This window comes from Protopterus annectens, chromosome 10.part0 (genome assembly GCF_019279795.1).
Source record: "Protopterus annectens isolate FY-2018-M chromosome 10.part0, PAN1.0, whole genome shotgun sequence".
Taxonomy (NCBI): Eukaryota; Metazoa; Chordata; order Ceratodontiformes; family Protopteridae; genus Protopterus; species Protopterus annectens.
The window spans coordinates 1,361,779,347-1,361,805,934 of record NC_056744.1 but is presented as its reverse complement, the minus strand read 5'-3'; positions in this window follow the sequence as shown (position 1 = coordinate 1,361,805,934).

The window sequence follows — 26,588 nt, the reverse complement described above, 5'->3', positions numbered from 1 at the left end:
TTTTACGAATAAAGGTAATTTTGTTTTTTTTTTTTGTTTTGTTTTTTTTTTTTTAATGCTAACATTATATATTGTGGACTCCTTTCTGCATCTGTCTCTCTGTACTGAAGCAATTCAACATGTATGCCACAGCTCTTACTTTGTATGATGTGATCCTCATGATGCATTTTTACTGTGTTGATGTACCGCAATTTAGCTGATGCAGTCAGCATAACATTAAGAGAAGATGGTGGGGAAAATGCTTTATGCATTGAAGCAGGAAATTTTAAATAACTTAATATTAGAATCTGCAGGAGAAGTGCATTATATTTATAAAAGTGGTGCATGACCACTGACACTTGTTAACAATTAAACCTCACAGGCATAATTTCTATTATTTCCAAAATTATACTGATCTGAATTTCACTTGTGCTACCAAACTCATTGGTAGCCAAATTTTACCTTCCACTTGTAGAGGAGTGCACTTCATTGTGAAGTAGTTCTATAAAACGTATGTACATACTCCTTAATTCATCAGGCACATCTCAGCTGAAGCAAAATTTACTTGGTTAATAAGTTTTAATCAGGTGTTTATTATTAAGCTAAACCTATATGGCATATGTACAATACTATGCTGTATTGTTTGTTTAAGTAAGTGTAGAGTAAATATATTCCTGTACCTTGTGGTATATCATTGTGTATGCCATAACAGAGCCGATGTTTCAGTGCTGTAGTTAGTAGCATAACTGGCAAAGAATTAAGAAGGAAATGTATTCAAATTATAGTGGAGGTTCCAAATTCATTCTCATTTCTCTGACCTTCTGTACTTCATAAAGGAATATTGTTAGTTTACTGAATGCATTTGCTCCAAATACCTTTTGATCAATAAAAATCACTGAAAATACTTTCACAGAAAAACGTATACACAGATCACTTTATAATATATGCAGTCCACACTCCTATGTGTTTTTAGTGAGCAATTGTTTGTGTCAGCTACAACTCCTGAGAGAAAGGGACAGAAAAACTTGTTTAACAACTGGGTTATTAATTGGGAATGATTAAAATGGTTAAAGGACTAAAGTCTTCAGTTACTGAAGTGGCTTAGTAGATAATGTGACTGAAACTGCAGTGACTGGTGCTTGTATTCAAGTCCCAGCAGAAGTACTTCATTATTTCTCATTTCAGATTTTGTTTTTCATAAAATGAGCTGAGCATACCCTGGCATGTTTTTGATGAAATAATGTTTAGCCACTGCAATGAGCATTGAGAAAAGGGATGATCAGCTCGGGTCTACATTAAATCAGCAAAAACCCACTTCAACGAATGGCATTCCATCAGAAATGCCATTCATTGAATTCTGCTCTTGTGGGGGGCTGCCCCCTGCTAATTATATATACAAACTCCAAGATTGCACTACAATGAGGCATGGGCAAATTTTCTGATTTTCACTGTACTGCAATCTCAGTATGAACAGTTCGCCAAATGGCATGTTCGATGTAAGTGCACCGAAAATGCTGTTCACTGAACTGAATTTTCAATGATCTAATTAATATAGACCAGATCAGGTCTCTGATTGTTTCCTCGCTGCATCAGATATCATAACAGAACATTTCTGCAATGAAGCTGTGTTCAGGATCTAACCAAAGTACTTGATTGTTTCTTAGATGTGGCTTTATGTTTTTCGCAATATTTTATCTCCGCATCCCTCTGTCTTTGTAATGAGTAACTGAGTCATTTTTAGGCACTGTGTTGTACATTTAAAATGCTTAAGATGCTGAAGGGATGTTGTAGTTTTATATTGCTTTAGTAACATAGCTTGTAGTGTATCAGAGTGGCCATCTAAAAACATGGATTGAAGCTAAAAGTGAAACACTTATTTCTATCTTATTTTTGTTTATATGAGGCACTGCAGACAAAACACATTTGACATCTGCAAGCTTTAGATAAGTGTATGACATCAACCACACAAATGCACATAATGGGATTAAGAACCAAAAACATCCTCTCCAGTTCATAGGTTCATAGGTTTATACTAAGCCAACAGAATGTCTACCATTTTAGGCTTAGACAAAAGTGCTGTGGAACAAGAACCATTGACGATGAGGTAATAGGTAAAGATAGTTTTCGAGATATATAGGGAGAATGTTTTCATGTAGAAAAGTTGGAGAGAATGGAGAAAAAGAGAAGCAAAGGAGGAGCAGGATGGCATGAAATATGATATGGTTAATTTGGCATAGTTAGATACGTATAGACAGTGAATCGTGGTGAATTTAGACGATCCAACCAATGCATTTAGTTAATTTATTTATTTAATTTTCTTTGTTAGCCAGGTAGGTGGACTGGTCCACATATTATTTTCTGCTATCAACTAGGCCAGCTAGGTAGCAATAGTTTATTATAATATGCATAATATACAGGATTGTAAAATATATGTTCACTTTAAGACATCATAATGAAAAATAAATTTACATCAAGTTATGTATAAGGATACTGCATAAGTAGTGGTCCAATCATCTGTAATTATTGGAAGATAGTTATACAGAAAGACGTAGGTATTTGCATGTTTGTCTGCAGTTGTTAGGCCATATGAAAACATGTGCATTTGAATTCTTTGATAAGATGCTTAACAATCTTTGTTTTGAACTTGATGGAACTCATCACTTTTCATGATGTATTGAAGGTCTCACAAAGCAGGGGCAAGTTTGTAAAATGCTTTTTCACCTATGTTACCAGTGAATAGGGGCTTTATGAGGGTGATATATTCATCTTTGTTTGAACAGATGCTATATATGGGGCTTTTGAGTTTGAGTTTAGAAGTAAGGGGTAAGCAGAAGGAGCAATGTAGCACCTTAAATACGATGTAGTAAAGTAAGTGTGTTTAAGGGTGTCATGAAACATATTATAGAAGTCTAACAGCACAGTAAGAAATAATGTGACATACATCAGGAATCAAACCCTTGATGCTATGGCCAAAAATCAATCCTCAGACAAGTGATTTATATTAACACTCCACAGAGGAAGTTGTACTTTGTTACATCCAGTAGTCAAAGAACTGTTAGAGTAACTGTTGGCAAGTATTGTCTTTACTCTCCTTTAGTATGCATTAAGATACAGCAGCATGTTTAAGCACTTTGGCGCAAGGATAATGGGACTACTGCGGGTGATGGGAACAGCTGACCAGGTTTTGCCATAGGACATGAACAGCCATCACTTGTCATTAGTGCATGATGCCAAAATCCATGCAAATGCTGAATACAAAAAGTGAAGGCTTTCTTATTAGCTATTTTTGGCCATGTGTGCTGTGTGTGATTCTATTTTTTGATGAGAATAAATGTGTGAGAAAGGGACTGATAGGAAAGTGGTTAAATAGGGTGGCAGTGGTAGTGGGTATACAGGGGAAAGAATAGAGAAATTTGCGGGAAGGTAGAGGAGGGAACCATAGCTATCCAGTTATTCAGAAGGTAAATGTAGAACTGTAGACAGAAATTGCCAAATTAAGACTGTCACCACACCAAGGGTAGGTGACAACAACAGAATAATTTAGTAGAGACAATTATACCAAGTTAAGTATGTGAAGAAGATACACAGATGAAGTGGAGAGCTATATATGGTCATTTTTTGGGGGTGGGACAGGTGCTTTTTTTTTTTTTTTTTTTTTTTTTGTTATTTTCAAGGAGAGAGGAATTTGAACCCTCAACAATACATATGCAGTTGCATTTCTTATCCCTCTTTGCCACCAATACAGGCTTTGAATAGCAATCAGAAAATGCACGTACCATACATATATGACTTAGAAGACCATCAAACTACAGTTCCACAAGAAGAAAGATTAGAAATGTTCCTTTCTCATTTGTTTACATGTGTCAAGATAAATGTGATACTGACAACAAATTTCGGATAGTAATAGCCTACACCATATTACTGTAGGTTGCTACCACTGCCAGCTAGTTCTGTTTATTTTCTGATCATTTTCCCCTTCTTGCAGCTTAACTAAAAGAAATATGATGTCATGGGCATTTCTTTGCATCTTTGTTTCAATGTGTAATACAGCTGATTAGCATTGCAGAACATATTTTAAGCAGAGGATGAAGAGTGTGCTATTATTAAAAGACTATCAATGTTGTTAAGGTTGTTTTCATAGCCCTCAAGGTGCTTCTACCTTTTTCTTAAGTCTACTTTGCATGATACGCATACATCTCAGAGATAAGAGTCTCTTCAGTATTGCATATTGCTGTAATCAGAGTAATCGTCAACCCTTGCTGGCCATTAGCAGCTAACAATTGTCATTACTTCTCCCTGTAGTCCTAGTGTGGGTGCATGCAATCATGTAGCTACTTGCATGATGTTTACCTCCCCTATACCAAGTGAAATTTTTGTATTCAAGAAGACTAATGATTTAACACCTCATTTGCATCTACACAGTACTCAGAGGGCTGAGTCTATCTACACAATATAAAGGTAATGGTTTAGCTATGTAAGTGGATGGTAGGGAGCCTGATTTCATAGAGTCAAACCGTTACTGGTATTTACTTGGAGGCTTTTCTACAAATTATTGCATTATTTCTTAAGGTACGTTTGTCTTCTTCATAAATTGCTTGCATTTTCATATTTGGAATGCATTTCAATATGCAATAAAAAATATCTGTATGCATTTTTTGCATTCATTTTGGGTATACTGCAGATATGTCAGTTCTTGCTGTGCTTTCTAAGTTTGTAAATAAATGGTATGGTTACATCACAGTGTTGCATTACCATTTGCTCTTCAAATGTCACCATTTAATGCAGACAACTGTACTGTATTATCAACTTCAAGGAGTTGTGCATGTATAGCTAATAGAGGGGTTAGGCTTCTCCTCCACAACAGTTGAGAGACCAAGGAAGATTGTCTTCCATTTCTACTTTGAAATTTTGTCTATTTATTTACAATGTTGCCAGTCAGTAGTCACACATCTGCTGTCCTTATTACAGAAATGTTAACAGAATGGATGTAATACTAATGTATTACAATTTTTTTATATTGCTTTGTTGGGGGGGCTTAGCTTGTGTGTAGCCCAAAATGAGCGTTATGTGTTCAGTTTTTTCTGTTGAGGATAGCAGCACAAACTTTATGTGAGGACAGTAATTTCTATATGTGCTACGAATGTATTTGTCTTTTTTCTGTTTCATGTCATACAGGATTATGGTACCCAGACCATCTTTTCCACATAAGCCACCATTCAATGGTGCAGAGAATGAGGTCATCATCGAAGCCTTACACTTCCATAGATCCTTACTTCTTGGCAAAGGCTTAGGTTACATGTCTGCCAGAAAACGCATATGGCAGCAGGTGATTGTTGACATAAATGCAGTATGTGGCCATGCTACCAAACTATAATCAGGTGTGGCACTGTGCTACTGATATGATTACAGTGGAATGCAGGCGGGCAGATGTACAGTATAAGAATAGATGGGTATGGGGGTGGCCTTGCTACCACACCACCACTCACTGAAACTGAGTAGTTCCTGTCCAATGTGAGAGATCCCAACAGCTCAGCAGAGGGTTCACATGGACTCCTTGATGTTGGTACTGATGTGGATGGCAGGCCAAGCATATCTCAAGAAGAACGTCCAGGTATGCTATGTATAATAAGTCTTTTACTGCCATTCTTGACATCTTTATGTGTAAATACTTGTATACTTCTGATATACCTGCAAACATGGAGATATGTGGCTTAGAAGAGACACAGTCCAAAAGAGATCGTATTTGGGTGGGGGTGATCAGTCTGATTAATTCTGAAATATTTCTTAAGAGAAAGATAGAAGGAGTATTATTCTGGTGTCCTTGTGTCATTTGGATTTTGGTGCTTATTAGACTTCCTTCCACTGCTTTCTTCTTTTTCCAGACATATCAGAATTAGCATCTGAAAGACTACTTGCACATGGTAAGTACAAACTTTCTTTGATTAGTAATACTCATTACTTAGATGTAAGTCTGAGGAGAGAGTAAGTATTGTATTCCTTTGCCATCTGAAATTGTTTAACATAAGTGTTTAGAACAGAGTTTGGATTATTTCCAATCACTTTTTCTCTCATTCTTGTGTTTTTGCTTATTATCACAGGTAATCCTAACAGTGGAGGTGTAGAACTTTTACCACCTGATGTCAGATTGTCGGTATGCTCTAATGATGATGATGGAGACATAGAGGCACAGTCAGGGGGTGCAGAGGTTCAGTCTAACACTGAGGTTGTAGCTTACACATCCCCTAGCCTTATTTTGGACACAGTTCATATGCCTATGCACACCCATTCCACTGATCCTTTGGACATTGGACAGGTTGAGTGTAATACAGTTGATCTGGGTAGTGTAGTTATTCTGGTTGCAGAGCTGGTTGAGTCTGCCCATAACCATCATGAGGGTGTGCTACCACACAGGAGTATTGCTAGAGGTGCTCATTGGAGGCCTACTGTCCACCCTCCTCCTGATGCTGGTGTGTCATTATGTGCCACCAGATATATGTATAGTGCCATCATGGAGGCACAGGCATGTCCCATTAGGGCTTCAGAAGAGGTGGTGCAAGCCCTAAATGTGGTGCATTCTGATTTGAGTGACTGCCTCAGCCATGTGGGTGACTCATTGGATAGGATGAGTGACACACAGGATTGAGCAGTGTCAGTGCTAGAACATTTGCTGGGGTGGGTTGACATCTATTTGTCCATAGAGCTACAGCATCCTCTGGTGTTAGCTGAAGGGGCTGCTCCAGATTCCACTCCCATGGTGGCACTATTTCCACTGCTCTGTCAGTGATTAAGGTTTCCACACCCAGATGTGGTAGGCCATGAGGTCAAGGTCCTGGACATACTGGTGAAGAGAGCTCATCCAGCTGACATCATTCACATTCAGGTACTACCCCCCCCCCTTCAAACCAGGGACATGGAACTAGCAGTGCAACTCTTGGCAGAAACAGTTCATGTGGTTGGGAGCTTGGAGCAATGACACAGAATTGATAACTTTAGCATGCATGGCTCACACCTCTCTGACATTCCAGGACATGGTGCTAGTACAGAGCTTGATTGTGTTCATGCAGAAACATACACACATGCACACACACACACACACACACACACACACACACACACACACACACACACACACACACACACACACACTGCACATAAACTGCCCATACCAACTCGCACACATGTAAGCTAAACAAACCTTAGTGTTGATTGGGCTACAGCTCCTGTTAGTAACCATGAGATACTTCCTATCTACTTTACTGTATGTTCTGTATTGTCTTACGCAGACACACACACACACACACACACACACACACACACACACACACACACACACACACACAAACACGCACATACACACACAAACACACACACACACACACAAACACACACACACACTGCACATAAACTGCCCATACCAACTCGCATACATGTAAGCTAAACAAACCTTAGTGTTGATTGGGCTACAGCTCCTGTTAGTAACCATGAGATACTTCCTATCTACTTTACTGTATGTTATGTATTGTCTTACTCAGACACACACACACACACACACACACACACACACACACACACACACACACACACACACACACACACACACACACACACACACACACACACACACAGTACTTTGATGCCATCCTTGGCCTCCTGCCTCCCCCCAACTTGTGAAATCATTGATGACTTTGCCATGCCCTTTGTTCATTTTGGGTTTGACTTAGGGTTCCTTATATGTCTAATGCACAGAGTGGATAGCTAAGTGAGTCTTTCTCAGTATGTTTATTGTATGCATATGTGTATATATTATATATGAAAATTTGGGATGTTTTTGTACATGCTCATTTTGGAAGGATTTTTTTCAGTTAGTTAGTATTGTAAGTCATACATTCAAATCACTAATATTGCATTCCTGCTGATTGCTCTATTTATTTATTGACATTTGATTACCAGGAAAGTTTGAATGGTAAGGAGGCCATTTTCAGCAGATACCTGGGGAGAAAATCTCCAAAGCATTACAAAACGTTTTAAGAATAATAATTTTACAGTCTTTAAAAATAATATGAAAAAAATACATTTTAAACAATTATACCAAATTAGACATGACACAAAAACATTGGTTAAGAATATATACAAGTTATATGACAATAATTTCATACTAACTGAAAAAAACCCTTCCAAAATTAGAGAAATATAGAGAAGGTCAGAAGGAGCTGCATTGTGTCTTTGTGGACTTAGAGAACAGGGACGTCGGGAGGCATACACACTGTACTGATTTCAGTACAACCGTTTTAGAAGGGGGGGGTAGCTTTTTTGGAAAAATAAAAAAAGTACGCTTTTTAAAGGGTGTTGGCTCCTTTACGGAGGATACCAACCAGTCGGAAGTGAGCTCACATCATGTCTGGCTGTGCGAGCGGGAAACAATTGCAAATGGATTATCACTGCAAGATCGCAAATGGATTATCACTGCAAGCTCATAAATGGATTATTGGAAGGCAATCATCCACGATTGAAGTAAGTGTGTGGATTATCACTGCGAGCAACGAGGCAATCATCCATGATTGAAGACAGGTAGGGTGTGTGCGTGACTGAAGTAACTTGCAAGCTCACAAATGGATTATCGGAAGGTAATCATCCACGATTGAAGTAAGTGTGTGGATTATCACTGCGAGTAGCCATCCACAATTGAAGACAGGTAGGGTGTGTGCGTGATTGAAGACAGTGGGTGAGTGATTGAAGTAAGTTGCAATCATCCACGATTGAACTTAAATCGTGGATGATTGCAACTTACTTCAATCACACACCCACTGTCTTCAATTGTGGATGATTGCAACTTACTTCAATCACAAACCCACTGTCTTCAATCGTGGATGATTGCAACTTACTTCAATCACACACCCACTGTCTTCAATTGTGGATGATTGCAACTTACTTCAATCACACACCTACTGTCTTCAATCATGGATGGTGTTTGTTAGGTATTTTTATAATGAGGTTTGTATGTTTAAAGAATGATTTACTATTTAAAATGCTAATTGATTCAAGTTTCTTATTGGTGCTATTTGAATGTAAGTGGAGTTAAATTACTGTTCTTAACATAGTATGTCCATCTGATGAAGTCTGTTACTTACAGGATGAAAACGCATTGATTTAACTTAAAGCATTAATTAATTTTTACTGACTTTAATAAAGTTCCTGGATACTATGAAAAAGTGTCTGATTCCTTCCTTGAGTGCTCTATTGTGTTTTTGGTTGGTGGTTTTGTTTTGAGCACTCATCCATGTGTGTATTACTTTTGGTGAAGTGTAGGACTAGGGTTAGGGGCAGGGTTCAGGTTAGCACACATTTGTAAATGAGTCTTTAATTTTACTTGCAACAGCAGCTATGTTGGTATTATATAAGGGATACTCTGCCTTGTCTCTAATGCACTTTAATAATATATTTATTTGCTTATTGTGAAGTATGAAAAAAAGTTTTCCTGTAAGTGGTTTTGCTTCATCCTGTGGCTGTGGAACCACTGCAATGTTTGTTGATAACATCTTGCAATCACACCTTTTCTTTTCAGTTTTCTGATGTAATTAAAGAATTCCTTTTTATGCGTTCATCCTTTGTGATCAAAGTGAATCCATAGTTAGAGCTTAACGATATTATAAGAAAAGTAAGATGTTTCTGTGCTTTATGTAATCTACATTTACTTTTATGAAAGATAGGTAGTACTTATTTTTTCTGTTGTGTGTCTTACTTATGTTGAGATATTACAAAAGAGAATTTTTGCTGAAATTACCTGTATATTTGCATAATACTGTTATGTGTCCATGAATGTAGACATTAATGGTATTGCAGGACTCACTAACAGTATCCTGAGCAGACTTATTACAACCTTGTCTTATGTGTGTCTTGAACACTATAACAGTATGCCAGATTAGCCATTTGCCCATACCAGAGAGACCACTGCAAGGAGGCAAAATTTAATAACAGTATGCTTTATTCCATATATCTTGATCAAATCCCTATCAAATGTTTGAACCCTAAACATCTGAATGGCTATCATGTTAAACAGTAAGGATTTTTAAACTATTGTTTTGATGGGGGCTGTATTTTCCTGCATTGCAGATGTGGGAGCAAGCCCCATTACCCCCATCTTCTAGGCATACTATGTCCAGGACTTCGGAGGTCACTGAAGCTTGGGGAAGGAGACACCATTTCCATTGTCAAAGTTATGGGCATTTGAAGTTCCTGGCTTCATTCATATTGCAGGCAACATCTTATGCTCTGTATGTTGATAGAATTCAAGTAGAATTGATGTATAAGTGTAGCCTGGCATCAGAAACTACAACAGTAAAGTAATTTCCTCCAGAAAGGCCGATTTCACTGTATTCTGTCAGAGTTATAGAACTGGCAAAGATAGAATGAACATGGCTTCTAAATTTGATGTAACCCTTTTCAGAAGGTCTTGTGATATTTATCTTTCAGATAAGTCACACCTTTATTCATTTCAGAAGACCAGAGTTTATTCGGTTAATTTTAAATGCTAGAAATGGCCAAAGGTCCAGCTGATAACCAGTTACATTAGGTTACAAGGTCATTAATCTAAATACTTTCATAGGTAATTACTAGGCTAACAACTCCAGGGGGCCTTTTTAAGCCTAGCCATGCTTCCCAAAGGTGAGAATCAAACTCTGTACCTTGTGTCTGTAAGGTAAACACCTTACCCAATATGCCAACCCCCCAACCTTCAGCTCATGGTAGTCCTTCAGTAAGTCAGACAGTAATGTAGTTATTCACTTCTCAGATAATGACACAATATGGATCTCATATGAATGCCTTAAAGCTATTAACACCTTTGACAAAAGTTTTCGTGGTTGACACAGTTCCCATAAGTGAGGGTTATGAGGCATGGATTATGTATTGACAGATCCACACCCTCCATTCTAAGTCACAAGGCTCGTGGGTGTATTTTTATCAGGGTTTAACCCATACATCAGTGTGTATTAATGCACTGGGTTTCCCTGTAGGAATACAAACTGATAACTGAAATGAACAAAAGGGAGGTAAGTAGTTGAAGAAATAAGTAAAAAAAATGGGAAAAACAGTCCCTCTGACTACAGTGCCTTTGACATTTTGAATTACACACACACACACACACACACACACACACACACACACACACGAAAGGGGGTAGTAGCAAATTTTATAAATGTAGAAATGCACAGAACATTATGTTGAGCTTTCATGTTAACATGCAGCCAGTTATCCTGTTAAATATTCATCAGCAAAGGAAGTACTACAGACATTCAGGTACATTTAGATTTGTTTTATTACTATATTTGGAGATATTTGTATGTGTCAGCAGCCCTACCTGTGAATATGAGATGAAGTTTCAAATAGTTATTGTGTGCTTTTTTATGTACATTTGTTAAATGGATAGGTACCAGGGAACCTTTAGTTCTTTTTCAAGGAAGACTTGTTATTTTAAACTAACAAGGAGAAGTTTTGGCAGGATACTGGGAGAAATTCCTTTCCTTTTCTGTCATTAACATCTTTTTTTTATTTTAAACACATATATTAAATTATCACTGAAGAAATAGGCACACATACATTAATAGAAAAAAAAACAACCCATATTAACATTTTTCAATTGCATACATTATATATTACAAACGTGTTTTCTTTTTTTATAATATTCAGTCTAACTTTACATAAATCACTCAATTTCTGCCTTTCGTTAAACCTCACTCCTCCTTGTGAATATCATCATCAACATCCTTTTTCACATTTTCTACATGGGGTCAAGATGCCGTGTCAACAATTGCTATGTCTCTTGTTTCAGTGCCACTCTCCCACCTTCTTTGACAGTCAGCCCTATCTTTCACAGGGCTTCTCTCACAGTTTATCCACCTCTTTTCTGGATGTCCTCATTTCTTCTTGCCTTCTTCTTATCTATCCCAAACCTTCTTCTTCACATGGTTCCCTGCTCATGTGCCCAAATTACCATAATTTGTTCTTTTTGACCTTCTTTGCATTTGAAGCTACTTTGGCTTTTGCTCTGATGTCCTCATTTCTTTGTCTCTCCCACAGTGTGCATCCTACCACCCTTCTCAGTTACTTCATCTCCTTCACTTCCAGCTTCCTCAACTGCTCTGCCTTTACTGCAAGGTTTCTGTACCATACAGTACTATTGGTCACACCAGTTTTGTATGCCTTAGTTTTCAGCTTCTTTGGCATTCTTCTGTCATAGACCAACCCTGTGCCAGTTGGCTACAGCCTCTCTGATTCTAGCTTTGACCTCTTCATTCAAACTTTCCTTCTCCTCAGCCACCCCTTCCAGATACTTGAAGCTGTTAACCTGTTCCACTATCCCCCTTCTATCTCAATTATCAGCATCTTCTGATTTCCCCAGTTTGCTGTCATTACAATTGCCTTATCTGTACTCATTTTCATTCCAAATGCCTTCAGTTTTGCATTCCATTCCCCTGTCCTTTGCTGAAGTTCTTATATTCATAGTTTCATAGATTAGTACTAGGCTAAATGCCCTTGAGAGCCATTTTAAGCCTAGCCTGTGAGAGTCAAACCCTGTACCTTGTGTTTGTAAGCAAACACCTTAACCATTAGGCCATCCTCCCAACCCCCTCTGTTACAACTTCTTCTTGCTCAGAGTCTGCCTGTAATGCCACATTGTCTGCATACAGAAACCTTGTTGATCTTTCCCTATCAGTCTGGTTGCTAATATAGTCCATCACCACTGTGAATAGCAGTGGGCTTAAAGTTGAACCCTGATTCACACCCACTCCCATTAGCAAACCCATATGTGAAGACAGTGGGTGTGCGATTGAAGCAAATTGCAAATCATCCACTTTTGAAGTGTGTGTGTGTGTGATTGAAGTAAGTTGCAATCATCCACGATTGAAATATGTGTGTGTGTGATTGAAGTAAGTTGCAATCATCCACGATTTTTGTGTGTGAAAATGTCCCCCCACATAATACACCTGCTGGCTATAGGTGTTCAGGCTCAAACCTTGTAACTTTGCTTCAGGGTAAGAAGAGCCTAAAGTCCCTAACCACCATAATTTCTGAACTTTGTTCAGATTTGCTTTTCTAATGGTTGTGAGCTATGGTGAGAAGTGAGAACTGAGAACTGAAGTTGTATTTCTCCCATTATTGTTTTTGTTGTTTGTCCAGGTTTTTTGTGCTAAGGTGTGAAGTGAGAACTGAATTTGTATTCCTCATTATTGGCTTTGTTCAGTGCAAAGACTGAACACTGTTGAGTCAACACCTTCTGTTTATTTAAAATATCAATGCACAAAGGATGGCGATTTCCCTTCATCAGATAAAGCATCTCACAGATGCTTTATCTGATGAAGGGCAGAGGCCCGAAAGCGCTCATCCTTTGTGTGTTTGATATTTTAAATAAACAGAAGGTGTTTGACTCCAGCAGTGTTCAGTCTTTTGTGACTTTTGGACATTTATCTCTCTTCTTCATCTGACTGGACTTTGGTGAGGCACAGAACATCATTTGGATTATTTATCATTATTGGCTTTGTTTGTCCAGGTTTTTTGTGCTAAGAGGTTGAGAGTTATCTAAATGATAGCCATTAAGTTTGTCTTCCTATTTTTCAAACTGCTGATTTAGCATTGTGGTATGTTGCACTGACTATAGTGCATATGGTTCTGGGTTCAAGACATGCATGGTGATGACACAGCATTTTATTCTGGCAACTTTCCAAAACTATACAAGCAATGTTTAAAATGTGTCCCTGTTTTGGGGCTTTTGTTCCCCCCCCCCCCCAATAAATGTTGGCTTTTTACAGATTTCTTGTGCTGCAAAGTTCAGAGATACAGCTGAGTGTTGACATTTTACAAGGAGCTGAGAGCTGCAGGGGAACTTAAGTTTAGGGCTGCTTATGCTGAGTCTGCTTGTACTGTTAATAGCACAACAGGTAGTGTACTTGCTTTTGATGCAGAAGGCTGTGGGTTCTTCTCCCACAGTAGGTAGATGCATTGCTGATACTGTACTGTGTTGTAAAGGGGGGTGGATGCTGTAGTCCATTTTGGCGAATATATATAGTAGTAACTATGAACCTGTTATCAGTTTGCCATCCATTCCCTATTGCAATATTACTAGCATATCATTGTTTTTAATACAACATAGGCAATTTATTCCTCAAGGGCAACAGGAGCATTATTTGTAGATAAAACCATGAAATATAAAGTTGTTTGCTAGCAGCAGCCTCTTCATTAGTCACAGATTTCTCTAATGTGGAATTATGTAGATGGCTTTTACTAGTTCATAGATTGTGCATATTTACTGATACTGGTGGACTGTAGAGGTTTGAGTAGACTTTTATGATGGAAGGTGTATCAAAGAGCATGTGTATGTTTCATGTGCAAGGGGGCTATGATTTGAAAACAGCCCAAAATTAATCTTTATCTGCCACTGGAAAAATATATTTTCTTTGAATGTGGGTTTCAATGCTGTTTCAATGAATGTGAGTTTCAAGGGCAGGGAAGTTTTAATGCTAAGTCTAGTTTCATTGTGAGACTGCATTGCTTTGTTTAGCAGATATTTATTGGTGTTTGTGCTGTAAACTGTAAAATAAAACTTTTCTGGCAAATCATTTAGGAATGAAGTCACTAAATAATGACCGACGTTAAGTTTCAGACATCATAATCTTCAGAAAAATGCATGCTAAAGCAAGACCTGATATTCTATCAACTGTGTTAAGTTTATACAAGGTCAATTTTTAGTACTGTTTGTATGTTCCCCCAATATATTTGGCCTTGTCCAGATTTCCTGCATTAAGAGGTTGAGAGGTATGTGCAAATAAATCGCTTTATAGAATTAGGAATATCCAAACCTCTCAACTGTCCCCAATTTTGGCTCAAAATGTTGCTCTCCCCGTAATAATCTCTCCGCAAAATAGCAATTTTGGAAGAAAACATGGAGGGTTTACTTTTATAAATAACTGTAATGATCAGAGTTATACATTACTTTTATTTCAGAAATGCATGTAGATTCTCTAATTTTGTCAGCTGCTCTAAGTTAACTGTGCTCATATTAAAATGGTGTCCCTTCTTTGACAGGTTCCCAGCTGTATTGTCTGGCAATTTTATATTTTTGCATCACATTTTTGGTCCATTTTTCATAAAATTGCGGTTTTCTGGCAAATTAGTGGCAAATTGTTAAAGACAGAAGTTAGAAAATAATGGCAGACATTTGAGTTTCAGATTTCATACTTTTCAGAAAATTCGTGCTAATGCAAGACCTACTACTATTCTATTATCTTTCTAAGTTAATAAGAGCAATATTTAAAAAAAATGTCCTTATTTTTGGGCCTTTGCCTCAGTTTTATTTAGGAATTTGTTGCTCTAAGAGGTTGAGAGGTGTGTGTGTGTGTGTGTGTGTGTGTGTGTGTGTGTGTGTGTGTGTGTGTGTGTGTGTGTGTGTGTTAGGTAGGTAGGTAGCATACCTCTCAACTGTCCAAATTTTGCAGAATGTCCAGATTTTTGCCCCATATTTTTGTCTGTTCCTCATAAATTTTGTGATTTTCTAGAAAATCATTGAAGGCTGAAGTTGCTAAATAATGACAGACATTTGAGTTTCAGACTTCATGTCCTTTAGAAAAATTCATACTAGCACAAATCCTGTTATTCTAGCAACTTTCTCATACTAGCGCAAATCCTGTTATTCTAGCAACTTTCTAAGTTCACGAGAGCATTATTTAATATCTGTCCCTGTTTATTTTAGGCTTTGTCCATATTTCTTGCACTAAGAGGTAGGTAGGGGTGTGTGTGTGAACGAAACATCCTAGTTAGGGGTAGCAGGTGGTTAGTAATTTACTCAAGCTCAAAACCTGTACCTTTTTATTATTATTTTGGATGTCGTTTTAGTTTGTGGTTCGTGGCATTATGTGGATTCAATAAATCGTTTTTATTACCAATTTCCTTGTGGCGGCTGGTGACTTTTACGCTGATTGGTGACACCGGAGTCTGTTTATAAAACCTGTACCTTAGTTACAGAAAACAAAAGCATAAATTCTCTACCCCAACTACCATGCTGCATTTTTCAAATAACTGACATTTCAGGTTAATTTTCAATTCAAGGAACCGAGTTTGAGTGAATTTATATTATATTACTGAAGAGGCATTACAACGAATGCCTCTTCATCGACACTAAAAGAGCAAACCGTGAATTACAAGAATGGCAGTAGCTTGGCTGGGGAGGGGGGTGGCAGTTTGAGAGCTGTGAGTACAAATTTGAAAATCCTAGCTACACCCCTGTTAGAGAAAGCATATGACAGGGTGCCTAGGGAGGAGATGTGGTATTGTATGAGGAAGTCAGGAGTGGCAAAGAAGTATGTAAGAGTGGTACAGGATATGTACGAGAGTAGTGTGACAGTTGTGAGGTCTGTGGTGGGAGTGACAGATGTGTTTAAGATGGAGGTGGGATTACATCAAGGATCAGCTCTGAGCCCTTTCTTATTTGCAGTGTTGATGGACAGGTTGACAGATGAGGTTAGACAGGAGGTCCCATGGACTATAATGCTTGCAGATGACATTGTGATCTGTATTGAGAGTAGGGACCAGGTGGAGGAGATCCTAGAGAGGAGAAGATGTGGTCTAGAGAGGAGAGGAATGAAGGTCAGCAGAATATATGTGTGCGAATGAGAGGGAGGATGGAAGAATGATGAGAAGGCAGGGATTAGAGTTGGTGAAGGTGGATGAGTTTAAGTACTTGGGATCAACAGTTCAGAGTAAAGGTGAGTATGGCAGAGAGGTGAAGAAGAGAGTACAGGTGGGGTGGAATGGGTGGAGAAGATTGTCAGGAGTGATTTGTGACAGACGGGTCCCAGTAAGAATGAAAGGGAAGGTCTAAAAGAGGGTAGTGAGACCAGCTATGTTATATGGCTTGGAGACAAAGCCAGAGAGGCGAGATTGCATTGGTTTGGACATGTGCTGACGAGGGATGCTGTGTATATTCAGAAAAGGATGCTAAGGATGGAGCTGCCAGGTAGGAGGAAAAAAGGAAGGGCTAAGATAAGTTTTATGGATGTGATGAGAGAGGACATGCAGGTGGTTGGTGTGACAAAGCAAGATGCAGAGGACAGGAAGAAATGGAAACAGATGATCTGCTGTGGCGGCCCCTAATGGGAACAGCTGAAAGAGAAGAAGATATGACAATAATTTCATAGTTAGAGAAATTTTGCACAAACATTGAGGATGATCCCTTGGGCATTAGAGACAACATCAGTATACTACCCCAGTAAACAAACTAAAATAAATAAATAAATACTCGGCAGTTGATTTATTGGAACCTTTTCATGTTGACATATCTTCTTCCCTGTTAACCACAAGTTCTACTTGGGAAACTGTTGATATAATTGTCCAGTTTACTGTTTTGTGTACAGTGGATAAAGAAGTAGCTTGATTCCAGTTATTTTGTACAATGCATAGCTGTATATAACAGATATCATTCCTATAGGCCAATACTGCTGTTGGTGGACACCTCATACAGGTTCTGCTTGAGTACATTTGCTGCTAACAGTATGCAGGTATATCAGTTACATTTATCTTCTTGCACATTCGTTCATATACTACAGGTTCAACCCTAATCTTTACATCACTACAGGTATGATTCATGTCCTCTGGGGGCTGTTTCTGTCTGATGCTATTTGTACATAGCCATTACATGGGGAAGTAAAGTTTGTGGACATTGGATGGCATCAGTTTTAATATTTGTATGTGCTTAGGTTATGTGTATTCCTTCACTGGTGAGTGTGTGTGCTGTCATTTGCCTCCTTCTGTTGAGTGTGTGTAATATTCTTTCCCTCTTAGCCAGGGCAAGGGCATATTGTGCATGTCTACATCTGCTGCCTTCCTCTGCAGCTGGTGGTTCTCCCACAGAATCCAAGTCTGTATGTGCTGGAGATGTTGGCCCTGCCTGTGGTCCAGGAATGTGTGGTCCTGACCCTTGCTGTCCCTGTTGCAGCTGTCTCCTCAAGATGATATTGTGCAATATGGCACAGACTGTGAGAATTTTTGAGCAGGTGCCTGGCTCATACTGTAGGGCAACCCCTGATGTATCTAGACAGTGGAACTGTGACTACAGCAAGTCAAACACACAGTCTATTATGTTTCTGGTTTGAACATGGGCATCATTGTATCCTTCTTCTGTGGGTGGGTCTGCATTTCTGATGGAGATCATGAGCCATGGTTTCAGTGCATAACCTGCATCACACAGTAAATGGTCTTGTGGAACATCACCCCAGCAAAATTTAGCCATTAATGAATTCAGCCAGTTGTTTTCCTTCCTACATTTACTAGCACAATTATTCTTATAAATATAGTGTGAACATTTGTTTGTTGACTTATGAATATAAATCATTCACAGCTAATGCATCTTGCACGTACAAGATTTACTATGCCTTTGTCGATACAATTAAAATAACCATTGCTGTTATAAAAGGAATTCAAAGATGGCCACATAGATTTGTGCGGAAGACTTTCTAGGCACCTAAGATGCACAAAAAAAATGGATAAATGAAGGGGAGGAAAGAGAAGTACAATGCAAGAAAAACGTAAATATGACAAGTTTGACCCTTAGCTAGGAATATTATGTTACAGAACCTGACATAATTCACTGAGGAAATATTTATTAATATCCTGCTTAAAACCCAATATTAGCAGGAGTAAGTCACAAGTTAAAAACCACAAAACTTTGACTGTGTAAATAGTTTGATAGAAGAGTCTAGGGACATTATCTGTAGTGCTTTTCGAGGGAACTAGTCTGTTTTGCTTTCTCTCCATTGGAAATAGTAACACAGGGGGAATAACATGTATTAAATTTGCACACAAAGGGGAAATACAACCCAAAATTAGTTGGAAAAGTAAACGTCATGCTGAACTTTTATTCTGCCCCTCCTGATTATTCCTGGTCCAAGGGTATAGTGGTTAGGCACAGGGTAGGGACGGGGATAGTCAGATGCTTTCCAAAATTATCATGCAACAACACATACAAAAATCACAAATCAAAAGTAACATACAAGGCACATTTAACGAACATGCTCAATAAATAAATGTGGGGATTTGATTTGTGGAATGTTAAAGGACTCCAAAATAAAGAAAACTACTCTTACACCTCACACTAAAAACCAAAGCCAACCTTACATTATTACAAGAAACACACTTCACTATAGAGCAATGGACATAAATTGGCAAGAAAAAATGGATAAGATAATCATAGCCTCAGAGGGAAAAACAGTGCAGTAGTAGCCATAATAATTAAGATCCACTTCTAGGGAAAAATACTTAAAACGCAAGCTGACAAGGTTGGACGATGGTGCTATGTAACATTTACTAACCCCACACTTCCAAAGCCTATAATGGCACTTAATGTATACGCACCCTCCAACAACCAACAATACTTTTTTTATGTCACTATACCCAACCTTAAACCAATTTAAAGTTCATTACTTGGTGATTGGGGGTGACTGGAACACGTATCAAAACCCAGATAAGGACAAATCTAACCTGACTAAAGCTTATAATAAACAAACCTCATTAGCTATAAACAAACTCAAACAAGACTTCAAATTATATGACCCTTTTAAATATGGGGATAATGACGACAAGACTGGGAAATTTACATTTTATTTACAATGCCACAAAATGTGGTCAAGAATAGAGTTTTTCCTAATATCAGACATATTTATTAACATGGACCCAACAACAACTATCCATACCAGATTTTTCTCAGATCATTCTAAAATTATACTTAAGATTAACTGGGACAAAAAGAAAGGGCAGCCACGGTGGTGCAGCGGTTAGCATTGCTGCCTCACAGCAAGAGGTTCTCCGGTTCAATTCTCAGCTGGGGTGCCTTCTGTGTGGAGTCAGCATGTCCTCCCTGTGGTTGCGTGGGTTTCCTCCGACATCCCAAAGACATGCAGTAGGTGGATTGGATACTCTAAATTGGCCCTAGGTGTGAGTGTGTGCATGTGTGTGCCTCCTGTGGAAGGTTGGGAGCTGGGCTGGCAACTCAACACTGTAAAACTCCACTGCCAATCATGAGTGGACAAATGATCTGCTGTGGTGACCCCTAACCGGAAAAAGCCAGAAGAAGAAGATTAACTGGGACAAAAAGATATACATAGCGAATAAAGGTCATAACTGGTCACTAAATCCTAATTTGCTCACTAAAATGGATGTAATAAAAGACATATAAACAATACTAAAAACATCCCTTACAAATATTGCTAACTCCCAAGTACCAATGGACTTAGAATGGGCTGCAACCAAAGCACAAATTAGAGGACTATTCATCAAAAAAGCAGCATAGTATAAAAAAATTCAACTGAAAGAAGAACATGATCTGAAAGTGAAAATAGAGCATCTTGAAAAAGAATTACTAAATAACCACACGAAACAAACAGATATAGATGTTTTAAAACTACAAAGGGATCTCTGTATGTTAGAAACCAGAAACCTATCTTTTTATGAAACCAGAATGTTAGCCACCTATGCTGAATAAGCCCAATTACCATCTCCAGCCTTGGCCAGGATTATTTCTCAATACAAAACTGTCTCCAAAATATCAGAAGTAAACTACAGGGACAAAATTTACACAAAAAAATGAAGACATTTTTAAAATATTTGAACAAATATACTCTCAGATATATGGAGAACAAACCCTACAAGATAGAACACTTTTCCTTCAAAGTCTCAGATTTCCTAAACTAGACCTAGATCAACAAAAAAAAAACTAAGTGAACCCATATCAATTAATGAGATAATCACAACAATCAAACACTTAAAAGCACATAAGGCTCCAGGTCCGGATGGACTCACCGTTGAATTCTATAAAACATTTGCCCCCTTAATTGCCGAAATACTCTTCTATATACTGAACTACATAATAAGCAATAAGATAAATGATATCCACTTTAATGCTTCCAAAACCATTTTTATACTAAAAGAACATGCTGACCCCAAAAACCCTAACAAATACAGACCTATTTCCCTTCTAAATATAGATACAAAAATATTAACCACAATACTTACAAATAGAATGAAAAACTTGATAGAGAAAGTCATCTCTCCTGAACAATCTGGATTTATACCACATAGATAGACTAGTGACAATACACTAACATTAGATGCATTAATATCCTATGCAAACCATAATAACACAAACATTTATGCAATGGTAGTAGATGCCCACAAGGCTTTTGATAGAGTCAATCTAGAATTCCTACTACAAACACTACCTTACTTTAATATACCCAATAACTTCATTCAGATCATCCAAACTCTCTATAGTAACCCATGCACATCTGTATATATAAATAAAACTTGGTCAAATAGAATTCTGATAAAAAATGGAACAAGACAAGGATGCCCGTTATCACCCTTCCTTTTCAACCTATACTTAGAACCGCTCTTTTTATACATTAAACAAAATGCATACCATAACCCCCCAGTAACACATAATTTCAAAATATTTTTCACTGCTTTTGCAGATGATTTGAACATATACTGTACTACACCAAACTCAGATAAAATAATAGCTGCAATCGAATAACTCTCAGCTATGTCTAACTACAAACTAAACCTTAATAAAAAAACAATATTTTCTCTTTAAAACCACCCAAACTTCTTTCACTAATACCACTATTAGACACAATACAAATAAAAGAAATTAAATATGTGGGAATTACCTTCTTCCAGAATAACAAAAACATTTATCAAGGTAATATAACCCTCAAATGGCAAAGCATAATGCAAGACTGCAAAAGATGGAACAATTTAAAATTACCATTCCTGGCCAAAATCTCAATAATTAAAATGAACATTTAACCTAGATTAATATATATATATATTCATGACATCACAGATAATTATACATAATAAATTTTTCAGATACACACCTTTCTAGCAAAGTTCATATGGGAACCCAAAAAAAAAACAAGGATCTCCTATCCAAAATTAATACTTCCCAAGAACAAAGGAGGACTGAGTTTACCGGATTTTAAAACCTACTACTTGATTATTAACACTAATAGAATACTGAGAATAGCTAAACACAACCCGACAACAAAAAACTGGTCTCCTACTTGGGTAACCTACTATTGATATATTAAAGTGCTAGGTATCAATCCCAAAGGGCTACCATTCCTAAACCAAAAAGAAATACAAACTTACAAGATCATAGATCCCTTAAAACACTCTAACATAACACAAAAACTCTTTCAATCTCTGAACCTTGGACATGCCATGAAAATACTACAACCCCTCCATAAAAACACAAATCTAAAAATAAACAACAAGATGCTGAACTTGGATCCTTATCCCCGATTAAAAGATAAAACAATTCAAGATATTTACCCATACTTCAACTGTTTGATACAAGAAATGAGGATGAACCTAAATCTTCTCAAATCACACACAATAATCCTAAGGCAAATTAAGGAATTGTGTTCCAGTTACCTCCAAAACACTAATATAACCAACAGTGACATATAAACCTGCAATTTGCTTTGGAAAACTATCCTCTCAACAAGGAAAACCATCACTAATTCATACAAAATGATAAGCAAAATTAAATCCCAGAAGGACCTTCTTTTCTCTAACTATTGGAGCAAACTAAATCCATCTATAGAAGACCAACAAATAAACCAAGCAAACAACCTAACACTAAAGATCATACCCCTCAAAAAGTTAGCTTATACTCAGCTCATGATCAATAACAACGCATATTTCACACCTGCAATCCTTCATAAATTCAATGCATCGAGATCACCATTCTGCCCACACTGCAAGGATCAAGTAGCTGACCTACTTCACTTATTTTGGAGCTACAAATGTGTTTATAAGCTCTGGAACTCTCTTAAAATACAATTACAAAAAATGGGCTATCAAACATCTACATTAACATGGGAATTTACTATACTACATATTCTCCCACCTAACATCCCAAAGAAACAAGCAAACACACTCTTAATAATGTTTCTTCTAATGAAACTATATATAGTGGTGAAATGGCTAGATCCAATAAGTATCTCTTGGAAGGGTTTTAAGCAAATAGCCATAAAACATCTCTTGGCTCATAAAATAGTAATGGATAAAAGAGACAAAAACATAAAACGCAGGGAAATCTGGGAACAAACCTTTAACATTATATTAACATAAATCACCACATAGACACTTAGGAACACTCCTCAATAGAATCTAGAAATATACACATGATAAATCAGTGAAACCATGGAGCGGATATTATGAATGTATGTACTGTATGTATATTAAAGGATATAACTGTGAAAGCATCTGTGTATATAGTGTAAATAACTTTGTTATATGACCTACATTCTATATTATGAATCTTAATGTATAACATATATCTGTGGTCATGTTGTTTAGATGGCATTGTTTGTGACTCATATAAATGTAAAATGAAAATAAAAATTATTGAAAAAAAAATAGCCATTGATGTTGTATGTGCTAAATACAATGCAGACTCAATAAATCTGCACTGTGCACATCCACCACATGGAAACAGCCATTGTTTTTTTATGAACACTCTCCCATAATTTACCATAGATGGGATTCAATGAAGCCTACATGGAGTGATTTTCCATGTAGGCATAGTGGTACGGAGCTTACACGGAAGTAAGCAGCCGTGCAATCCAGTAAACAGAGTGGAGGGGCGTGCACGAGCATGCGGACATGGAAGTGGCCGGATCATGCAAATCACCTCATAAGTAGGTGAACTGCATGCAAATGAGGGTGCTGGAATTATTCAGCAAGCAGACTGGCAGTCGTGCAGATCCCATGTTGGTGTCTGAAGTGTACATGGAAAATTTTCATGTGCAAGAAAGTAAAATTGGAACAGGGGCTGTAAAAGCCCATTTAGAAGGTCAGAAATTGCATAGTAGGCACAGGTATAGGCAAAACTATACCCTGTGTGTCCAAAAAATAATACAAAATAATGTAATAAATTATTTTATAATACCATACTACATTTATGCAGCATGCAGCAGAGCGCAAACATGGCATTATGCAAAAAAAAAATTAAAAAGTTTAAAAACTAAAAATAAGAAATATGTGAGAATAATGCATTGTAGGGCCCTGCAAAGAGTATGTACAATGGTAGAGTTCAGTGGTTACTAAGGAGGCAGGAACTGGAATAGTGAAATATCCAGGTTGTGTGCATGGATAAGTATGCAAATGAGCTGGGGTTACTGAATAGCAAAAATGGGTGACTGTGTACGCAGATAAAATCTGTGTAGTCCAAGAACCATGCTGGTGTCCACAGAAGAGCTAGCTGACATCAAAAGGGGGTGTGTCACTATATGTTTAAGCAGATTGGAGTTCAGTGGCACCCTTTTGTGCAGAGCACCGCTCAGTTAAGCAGGGGGTGTGTCCAGTGCTGCTAAGCTTTGCTTAGCTGCAGGGCATGTGTTTTAGCTGGTTTGACCTATGCTAAGCATGCCTGTTCATGGGGTGTATCCAGATGGCTGAGTAGTGTTTATAGCAGCACAGCGAGCTTGCATACCATGCAGCAGTGCTTAACAGGGAAGGCAGTGAAAAAAAAAGGAAATTGCTTGGGAAAGCTTATCATGTATAAATTACTGGTAACCCCTGTTCCACTTACACTGGGCCATTCAAACCCCTCAATAATGTACCTGGCAGGTGGAATGTATCATAGTTATCCACTCACACAGGCTGCATCTGCAGCAGAGCACTATAAAGTATGCATACACCCTATAATCTGATTTTTCCCCCATAGTCTGCATCATTGGAATACAGACTTGGGAATTTTAACTGACAGAATGCTAGGGGCTGCTGCTGCTCTGATACATCTGTATGTACTAGAGGCTGAGGTTAGTGCCGATGCTGCCACTGACAATAGGCCAAGACTGAGAAGGAGAAGAGTGTTCAGGCCCAGGGTAAACTTCCAGGAGCTACATGAGCTGGAGATTGTAGAGCACTACAGGGTAGACAGGGACATACTACAAGAACTCACTGAGCTCTGCCGACCTCAACTCAGACCCCCAACAGAGGGGAACCCATCCCAGGAGAAACAAAGGTATGTGTAGCCCTTAGAATACTATCTACAGGTACTTTTCAAAGACCAACTGGGGACATGATGGAGGTCTCACAGGCATCTGTATCCAGGGTACTCCACCAGTTCCTGGCTGCCATACAAACACATGCCAGTGAGCACATTTATTTACCCTGCACCCCTGTCGAGAGGGCCAGCATTATGCATACCTTTTACCACGTAGCACACTACCTTGAGTTACTAGGTGTCATAGACTGCACTCATGTACACATTAAAGCACCTCCCGGTGAGGAGGGTAGAATCTACATTGACCACAAGGGGTATCACTCCATCAACTGCCAGGTTATGTGCAATACCCAAGGCATTATCATGAATGTGTGTGCCGGCAGCTCTGGCAGTTATCACGACTCCCATGTCTGGCACACATCACAGCTGTACCAGATGTTTTCTAGGGATGATATTCCTTATGGGTACATCTACTGGGGGATGCTGGCTACACACTGGAAGTGTGGATAATGACACCCATCAGAAATGCACAGACACCTACAAAAGAATGCCATAATGAAGCACATGCACAAACTAGGAACATCATAGAGCATGTGTTTTGACTGCTGAAGTCATCATTCTGGTGCCGCAACATATCTGGTGGAGCCCTGCAGTACTCTCCTGCCCCATGTGTACAGATTTTCACAGTATGTGCCATGCTGCACAATATGATACTGTGGAAACAGCTGCAGCAGGATCATCACAGGGAAGGGACACATAGTGCCCCACCAGTGCCAAGGTCCCCAGAGCCACACCAACAGGGGGAATCAGAGGAGGAACACCCTGAGGCTTTCTCTGTAGACAGACATAGGCATGCCCAGTATGCCCTGGACATGGTAAAGAGGCAATGCATAGCACATGCACTGACAACCTAGGGTCCTAGGGACTGACACCTTACTCCAACTCACATACATAGTAAAAAGGATGCCAGCCACACCACACAACCTGTACCTTACCATGTATTTGGCTGTGTACTGCGTGCATCAGACAGAGTTAGCCCTGCAGCACTGTTATCTCAGCTGCTGCATTCACAAGGTAAGTTACTCTCCTTTATAACAAATGTATGGGGTACTAGACTATGGTAACATGTATGGACCTGCTGCATGTATGCAAGGGAATAGAGTGGGCTACTGGGCTACTTGCACAGAACTAACAGTTATGTGGGACAACAGGTACTCTGTCCAATACTGGCTGCCCCATTGTATGCATTAGAACACAAGGCAGTAAAACCCACTGCAGTATGCAAGGGAAATGCCAAATAGCGGGGTCATAGGACAGATGCACAAGTCTCAGTGCTAGAGTCCCATACCCCAACACAGCCATGTTCCCATACGACTGTGGTAACAGTATGTTTGCAAGAATATAGCAGCAGATCATGAAATCCCAGGGTTGTCCCACACAACCTGGCTACATGTTCTATTTCCACAATATGCAGGGGGTCAAAGGGTATGTCTGTCTGCTGTTGATATTGTGAGGAATTAAACCTCACTGCCTGGTGGCTTGTGTGGCT